The sequence below is a fragment of the Rousettus aegyptiacus genome, unplaced genomic scaffold (genome assembly GCF_014176215.1).
Source record: "Rousettus aegyptiacus isolate mRouAeg1 unplaced genomic scaffold, mRouAeg1.p scaffold_m13_p_17, whole genome shotgun sequence".
NCBI lineage: Eukaryota > Metazoa > Chordata > Mammalia > Chiroptera > Pteropodidae > Rousettus > Rousettus aegyptiacus.
Window position 1 is genome coordinate 22,673,668 of NW_023416292.1, and position 9,093 is coordinate 22,682,760.

Consider the following 9,093-nt stretch of genomic DNA (forward strand, 5'->3'; position numbering starts at 1 on the left):
GTGCTTACCTGCGCTCGTGAACAGCCATACCTGAGTGTTTCAAGATGCAGCGTTCGCTGGTAGGGGCGCGTCTGACGGACACCGTGCCAGTGTTTCATATGCGTTATGCAGCTTCGTTCTCATGGCAACCGTATGAAATAGAGGTTAGTATACTAATTTTGTAGATGAAACCGAGTTTCCAAGAGGACGGATAACTGGAAATAGCAGAGGAGCTGAGTTTCCACTGTATGACTGAGAGTTCAAGTTCATTCTTATTTCCAAAGCCCGCCTAGAAGAAAACTTTATCATCTTTTGTGGGAAATAAATATTTACTGACTTGGACGTATATATTTTTCTCTGGACTTTTACACTGAATCCACACACATAGCTTTCCCCTTAAATTCCAATATATCAAATTTTGTGACTCGAGTTTGAATTTTTTAAAAATGCAGAACCGTGCTCAGGGAGTAAATTGATTACAAAAAGCCCCTTGAAACTCTGATTTGTGACACATTGCTCTAACCTAACCGGCAAGGACATATGTTCATTACATCGGAAATGGTAAGGTGTTACATAGTTTCGAAATTTGTTGTCAAATTCATAGTGGAAGATACAAACTAGACCTCAAACTCTGGAAGTTTATGGTTCCGTTTGAGACTAGAACCGGCACCCAAATAACAGCAATATTAAAAAAAAAATTCAGCCGGCGATTACTGTCACACACGCCTGGCAGGAAGCACACACGCCCCACGTTCTGGGGCGGGGGGGGGCAGGCCATACCCACCGTCATGGGCTCACACGTTTTGCAGTGTTACGTATGTATTTATGTAAAATCTCAAACACGAGACCCACTGGAGGAAAGAGTTAGAGTTTTTTTTCTTTCTGATGAATCAGAGACCAATGACATGTCATAAGTCGCGATGACCGTAGCATGGGCTCATCTGTTTTCACATTGTTTCGAGACAACATGGAAAAGTCTAGAAAATCGATGATTAGCTGGCTGGTTGCTTATATTTATGTGAAAAAGTTATTCAGTTCCTTCTGCCTTTACTGTTTTGCAGCGATTCAAAAGGATGTGTAATAGAATTAGTATAAATATCAGGTTGAGGGTAATTTGATTTGGGTTAAAACGCCTGAATCGTTTGTGATTAACTGAAATGAATCCCCTTCCCCATAACTGAAGCCGCCTTCAGCTTCCGTGGCCCAGAGATTTGTGCCGACTCCACAGAGTGACTTAGTTTAATGGACATTAGACCATCAGAGCGTCTCTGACTTAACAGTAACGCTGCATAAAAAATATGCCTGTGTTTCTAGAAGGTTCAGCCTCGGCACTTGGGAAAGAGTCAGTGGAGCGGGTGACCCACCGAAAGAGACACAGGCCACCGAAGACCCCGAAGTAAACCGGTCACGCGGTGCGCGGGCCTGAGACGCACGCTCAGAGCGAGGCGGAGGCCGGTCCTCCGGCGGGGCGGCCAGCCGGCCCCGAGGGCGCGGTTGCCATGTGCCTCTCTGTGACTGCAGAATGCCGCGGCGTGGCCTTCCTCCCTGTCCCGCTGTCCAAAAGTGACCTCGTGTCTGCGGTCACGTCTGCGGGGCCCAGGAAGGCGGGGAGATAGGACACTTATCAGAATAAATAAGGCCAAACTAAAACCTTTATATAAATCATCCAGGTAATGGGGACACGCTTGACCTTCTGGGTTCGAGCTGTCTGGTTCCATCGTCCCTTTGCTTTCTTTCGGGATTAAGTGCCAGTGAGGTCGCACGGAATCACGTTTCGCGGTGCCGGTGTCATTTCTCCCTGGACACCTGCATCGTTCTCGTCCTTGTCACTCTTCCCTGCCTCTTCCCTCTCTGCAGCCCCGTCCGAAGCAAGGACCGCCCGCCCAGCTAGTATTTGTGGGGTCGCACTGTGGGAACAGTGGTTCTCTGGGGACTCTTGGCTCCCTGTTCTGTCCCCGTAAATCGGCTGAAAGCCAGTGGGCTCATGGGCTGAATCGCTGGCTTTCTGGACGGCAGCAGCGCCGACTCCCGAATGTCGATTCCCAGCTGATCTCGTGTGAGCCCTGGAAAGACGCCGCCGAGCCCGACGTTGGCGTCACGAGCCCCACACACGGGGCCCCTTCGGTCCCGCGGTTTCCGCTCACCCCCTCACTGGCGCTGGACCCAGACTCCGCCGTCCCTGCCTCCCGGTCCCACCGCGCCCGCCGCACACAGCTGCGGCCGGTGTCTTTTTGCCGATTGAGTCTTCTACCCACAATCAGGTGTATCCGCATATGCTTCGTCTGGTTGGGGATCGAGAGAAACTTCGGATGCCAAGTATAGTAGAACGTAGAAGGGGTAGGAACACACACTAGTAAGGATGGTGAATCAAATCAAAACAGCGATTTATCATTTTTACCTATTAAAACTTGAAAATATCGGTCCAAAGATTATTCGGTCTTAATCAGTTGTGATACAACACACTCTAGTGCGCCGCTATTTGCAAAGACATTATTCTGGAAGTAAATTTGTATACATTGATGTTTACATACTTTGGGACAGTATGTAATTTGGGATGTTTAGCGATTTCCCCATTCTTACAGAGAAAACATACGAAAGAGGATGTTAAATAGTCTATTATTTTATCATTATTGACACAAAATAAATAACGAAGAAGTCTACCACTAAGACATCATTACACAACTCCGCAACGCCTGCTAGCCTGCGACCGTTCACACTACAGAGAAAGAATGCATCGTCCGGGGGAAGCGCTCCTCAAATGACGTAAAACTCACAACGTAATTTGCAGCCTCGGGCATCAGTGCGATCACACCCGTTTGCTCAGCGAGCCGGTGTGCAGTGCTGGAGCATCACGCGCGGCATGCACTATGCAGTGTGAGCGAATTGTTTAAGGTCACGTGTGTTCCGAGACGTCCGTGGCTTTATAACGATGGGTTATTTCTCGCCTGTGCACGACTACAGTGGTTCACCGCTCGCACGTGGAGGAGACTGGCCGGTGACTCGGGCGCCCCGGAGCCCTGCCACCCGTGGCTTCACCGTCTTCGCCAGGACCCGGGGGTCTGTCACGGGGAGCCGACAGGAGCGGAAAGCGAGATGCTGGGACGCCCGGGGCTCGTGTCCTCCGCTGGGACGCCCGGGGCCTTGCCGCTCCGGCTGTGAAGGGCGGGCTCCTCGGCAGCGGGAGGTGTTTTCGCTTCTGCTTCACAGGCGAGGGAACCGAGGCCCAGAGAGGAAGCGCCTGCGGTCGCCGCCCCCCGGGGGCGCTTGGCTGGCGGTGCTGGCGGAGAGGGGGTGGCGCGCACGGAGCCCGGGGTCACTCCCGTGGAGAAGGGGCAGCAGCGTCGCTGCACCGGCGGTCAGGCGACGGTGACGGGGGTCGGCGTGGGGCCGCCGTGACGGCGGAAGGGCACCGGGAGGGACGCGAGCCCCTTCGCTCGGCGACGAACTCGGCTTAAGGCGGACGACGTCCGTGGCGTGGGAATCGGAGGCAGATGCGCGTGATCACGCCCGCCGAGAAGCACAGGCGCGGCACAGTCCCTCCCCTGGGGAGCCCGCAGGGACGTGCTGGCCCCGGCGGCGAGGGCACAGGCGGGGCAGGCGCGGCCTCCTCCTCGAGCGGCCGGAGGGCGGCCGGGCCGGGCCGGGAGCGGCACCCCGCGCCCTGGGACAGCGCGGAGCAGCGCCCCGCACGCAGCGCGTGGACGCTCAGAGGACGCGGAGGGACGAGGACGGTGATCGCCGAATAGAGGCGTCTTCCCCTCCGGGTTTTATCCAGAGGGCGTCACCAGGGTCGAGCCGATACGCACGTGTGCACACACACCTGCACGCACGCACACGTGTGCGCGCACGGGAGGGGAGGACATGCGGGGTCTTTCAAGTCGAGGCACCTGTGCTTTGGGACGCGCTGACGCGGACGGCGATCCCGCTCACGTTTGCTGGACACAGTCGGGCGCCGGGGCAGCCCGCGGGAAGCCCGCGCGCTCCGCGAGCCGGGGCGGCTTTGCCGGAGGGCGGCGTGGCCGGAGCAGGGACAGGGCGCTCCGGGCCCCTTCGCTTAGAGAGAGAGTCGGCTGTGGCGCCGCCGCGGGCTTCGGTTCTGAAGCGTGGACGTGTCGCGGCCGCCGGCCGCTCGCCCGGGGCGCGCGCCTCGCGCCTCCTCTGCGTCTCTCGCTTTGGCCCCCTTGCGTGTCCCACCAGCCCCCCGAAACGCCTCCTTACATAACAGCGCCCGCGACTGCAGGGCTTCCGCGAGCGTGTGCGGGCGTGTGTTCTGGGCTAACTCATGTCAGGATCTGTTTAAACCCCTCGCTTTGTGCTCAAATGTCACCCTGCCAGAATTCATTACATCCTGTTTATTAATTAATTAAAATAAAGTTATACAGAACGGGCTTTATGAGATGGAGTAAGAAATAACGTTATGCGAGGCATCCTCCAGACGGAGCGCCGCGTCTCCTATGGCAACCAGACTTGCAACCCAGCACTTGTCAGCGCCCTGCAGGGGCCAGCGCGGAAGGTGGGGGGGTGGGGCGGAGGAATTGCTTTAATTCTGGAGCCCGACATGGGGGAAACGTATCTTTTCAAGACCACTGTAAAACTACAGATATCACTCAGGGTTTCCGATAAGCGAAAACACGCCCTTCAGCACACACACAAACACACGCGCACACGCACCGCATGCGCGCACACGCACACGCATGCGCGCACACGCACACACGCACACACCCACACTCACGCACACGCACACAGAAGTTCTAACAGGACACCGGGCGAGGTGCCGAGGCAGCCCTGGCGGTTCAGCTAGTGCTTGCTGACCTCCTCACGGCACCGGTCACTGGACCGGACGCTCCCACGACCTCCCCCCACGAGGACTTCACCCCGCCCCTCAACCTCAGGCTCTCCCTTCCTTCCAGGTGGGGTTAAACACACCTGTGTTATCTTCCAGAGTTGCTGTGAGGTGAAACACAGCGCAGTATGAGAACCCGTTCTGAAAAAAAATTACCCATGGCATAGGAATAAAGCACCATCACGAGGAGGCTTTTTCAAGCCTCCTGTTACGGACACATTTGTTCAGTATCTAGACATTTTGTATCCGGCTCAGTCCTGAGGTTTGAAGAGGTCCAGCCCTTGGGGACAGAAGCCGGGTGGGTGACAGTGGTTGCCAAGGTGAGCACGTTGTTTTGAAGCTGTCTTAGGGTCAGGGTGAGAGAGTTTATGGCAAAAGAATTACACGTGCGAGTATTACATGCTGTGAGAAATCCTTAGAAGGCACTCTCTAACATTAGAGGATGATTTAAAAAACAAAGAAAAAAAAACTGCAACAATAAGAAAACAGGTAGTGATAGAAATAAGAACTAGAAAGCACCCAAGATCAGCACTTACCTTCTTCGTCTTCCAGCAAATGTAGAAATGAAACTGGAACAGCGCGGTGCCCGGAATAGTGCTGGCGCCTGCGTTCGTTGGGTGAAATTTCTGAACAAATGTTAACGAGGTAGTTAGTTTCGTTCACTGTGCAAATAAAGAGTGCCCATTCTGGCCCTCACACACCTTAAACGGAAATCAGTGTAAAAATTAAATTCGATTTACGTAAATTCTCCTTAAACCTGCTTTCCAGGGCGGCGTCATTTTGGAGTATGGAGCGCAGCTGTTTGTGAGAAGCTATTTCCTGTTCGGAGAGGCCGGCAATGATTTTAGTTCATAATCGTTGGCCGAATCCAGTTTGCGGACTGTGTTGAATCTAAACTTAATCCTTTAAAAAAAGTCAGTCGACAGTTCATGACGGTGTGACGCGTCACTGTCAGAACTGTGGGCGCCTGGTCCTTTACGGCCGGCTCCCTCCCCGGGTCTGGTTTAAGGCAGGGAGGAGAGATGTTTGTCAGCGTGAGGTCGGCAGGTCTGCCCTACAGTCCCTCTGGGGGGCGTCCCTTCCACGCCCCGCCCGCTGCCCGCCGATGCTGCGGGGTCTGACCGGACTCCCCCCGGCCGGGACCCGTCCCTCTGAAGCGGGCGTCCTTGGGCGTGCGGAGTGTCCTCGTAGGCGTGCTGCGGAACGAAATCGAGTTTTAAAACTTGCCCAGTAAATAAACCGACGCATTTCTAGATGAAATTTCCGAGTCCTTGTTGGGAGGGTTTAAGCCGGTTACTCAGTGCCGTTCTGACTGGCGAAGGGAGTGCTCGCTGGTCCGCCTCCCTCCCAGGTGTCCCCAGGCGCAGTGGGAATTTTATGTCAGGGAGCCAAGGCGCGAGAGGACAACGCGGTTTGAGGCGGCTTATTCTGAGTGCCGGCTGTTGCATCAGGGGCTGGCACGATACGGGCTGTTTATTAGTGCTCCTTCCTCTTCCGCATGCTCCCAGACGTCACCTGCGAGAGGTGCACAGCCCTGGCCGGGCGGTCAGAGCCGGCTCCTCCCCCCCCCCCCCCCCCGCCCTCCCGTACCTCCCCGGGCGGCGTGTGTTCCAGGCGGCATTGCCGGGACGCAGGAGACCGCCGACGCCCGCGCGCCTGCAGGCGGGCCGCGGGTGTTAACTCCTCACTTTTACGGTGGTCGCAGTGACTGCTCGCTGCCTCGTTGCTTGCATTCTCGGGGGCTCGGTTTCGGGCTCATCGACACAGAGATCTTCCCAGCGATCAGGTGCAGGGTTGTCAGTAAGAGCCGCACTGTCCAAGGAGCGCCCGTTTCGAGTTGCCCAAGACGGTCCTTGTGAATTCTGTATCCCTTAAAAGAGAGTGTGTCGCTTCCTACTAAACTCATTTTTTGTACTAAAATGTTCTCTTTTTACTACTTAACAAAAGGAGCAAGCCGATTGCCATTTGGACATTTCTCTCTCTCTCTCTCTGTAAGTCTGCGTGAATCAGCCGAAGGCCAAGGTCATGTTGTTTTTCTCAGTGTGGACGACTTCGGTCTCTCCCATGACCTTGCCGCCCCGTCATTCATCATCAGAGCGATGAAAATGGAACCAAGATCGCGACTCGCCTTTCTTTAGCCATTTCTTCTCCCCTCCTGCTTCCCTCGCGTGGAGTTTGAGCTTGGCACGTGGCCATCCGGCACGACTCTGCCGCCCAGACCCCGGCAGCCGGGCGCGGTCATCGCCAGCGGGAGCGCCAGAGTCAGGCGTGGGCACGGCGGACGGGCACGGCTTCGTCTGGCGGTGGGTGCTTGGGAGTGATCGCGAGGGACAGGCGTGGCCCAAATTCTGGCCTCCACTCTCCCTTTCTTCCTTCATCACATGAAGTGTCAACAGGAATGAGAAAGTCAGAGCCTTCGCCGTTAAGATGAGCGCAGAATCCAGACGTGTGTGTGCAGGGAGGCCGGGCGCATGTCCACTCCGGTGTCTGAGAACGGGGAGCGAGGGGCGCAGGGCTCCCTCCTGCTGAGGACAAGGAGGGCCTTCACGGAGGACGCCTCGCGAAGCCGCGCTTTCTGTTGTCTGTTTGTTAGGTGAGGCAGCCCTTGGTTGACCTCACAGGTTGCAAGGAACTTGTCAGCTTACCAATCCCTTATTTTTTATTTTTTACGCCTACAGCACCAGGTCTTCCTGGGCAGTCTCCCATCCAAGTACTAACCAGGCCCGACCCTGCTTAGCTTCCGAGATCAGACGGGATCAGGCACGTGTCAGGGTGCCGTGGCCGCAGATGCCGAAGCCGAGTTCTGAAGGAACAGGTTTGAACTGTGATGCATAAAACGTGACCTGTGGACCAGCCTCACCTGGGGGCCCGTGAAGAGTACAGGTCCTCTGTCCCCACCCGGAGAGTGAGTCAGATCTGCGCTGAGATGGGGCCGCCGGGCACTCCCGTGTGCGGGAAAGCTCAGGCGGCTGTAGGGTCGGGGTGCTGCCTGCACCTCAGAATTGCCTGAGGGGTTCTGAAGGAATATTAGTGCCCAGCGTCACTCTCTCCAGAGTACACGAAGCACGCTGGCCTGGGTGGAGTACCAGCGTGAAGGCGTGTGGAATGTCGGGCACCAGCCAGGGGTCTGCGTGGCCGCGGGCGTGTGTCAGACCATGCGGGGTCTATACGGCTGGATCTCAAGGTGTAAACGAGTACGGCGCGACAGAGTCCTGAGGGGCCAGAACGCACCTCAGCCCTCGGAGCCCCAAACGCGGGCGTCCGGAATGGTCGCGAAGACTCGTGGGTGCCTGGGAGCCAGGCGAGCTCACATGCTGAGCACCTGCGAAGGTCTGGAGACGTAGGTGTAAACGCCACTGCAGGAAGCCGCTCGGTCGAAGGGCCCGGGAGCAGCAGGACAGGCGAAGGCGACGGGTCGCGTTCGCAGATCCGCGCGTCGAGGCTGCGCTAACGAGCAAAGGCTCGTGGGCACCTTCGGGGGCGTTTCATGCAGGAGCTGGCGTCGGGCAGAACTTAATCAGACCGTACGGCTTCCTTACGGCTTTTGTCCGGTTCTGCGTCTCGCCGGCCTCAGCCCTGCCTGGGGAGAGAATCTAAACCCCAGAATCTGTCACTGATGGCTATTGCGGGCCCCCCACGTCCTCGCCGTACCCATCGCAACGTGCGGGCCGAGTTCCAATCAGAAAATTACCTTCCAGTGACTGTAAATTCCGCGCCTCTAACGTGAGGACCGAGTTCTCCCTCACACACTCTCTAGACTGGCGGCGGGTCCTGCTGAGACCAGGCGTGACGCGTCCCCTCAAACAGGCTTCACATGGAGCCACAGCCTCGGCTAAACATATTTTAACGGCAACACATAACATTCGGGTCATCAAAAGAATATTCCCCCTTCACATGATGCATGTGCTGCTGGCATAAAATCACACGGCGCGCGCTCCCTTTCGGCGTTGGGAGGGTCGGGAAATCTCTCTCGCTTTCAGTCCGAAATTACTCCGCAGTATAAATTATCACTCGCAGCCCAGCACTTGCTGTGCTCGGCCCGGAGGTGCTGCCTGCTCAAAGGCCGTGTGATTTACGCGGGAGGCGGCGGGGCCTCCGAGGGACGGGGAGAGGGCGCGGCGCTGCCGGGCGTCCGTGGGGGGAACCTGGGCGTCCCGGGGGCCTCTGCTGGGTGGCTGGTTTCTTGTTTGTTTTCTGGGTCCCCCGGGCGGGAAGCGGGTAGGACCTGCAGCGACCTACGAGGCAGGCGGGCACACCGGGAGCGGACACAC

General features: G+C 56.7%; 1 pseudogene; it reads right to left on the reverse strand.

Annotated features, from left to right (window-relative positions):
• Positions 1-7,491: 7,491 nt before the first annotated feature.
• Positions 7,492-7,611, reverse strand: LOC118613055 (annotated as a pseudogene).
• Positions 7,612-9,093: the final 1,482 nt, after the last annotated feature.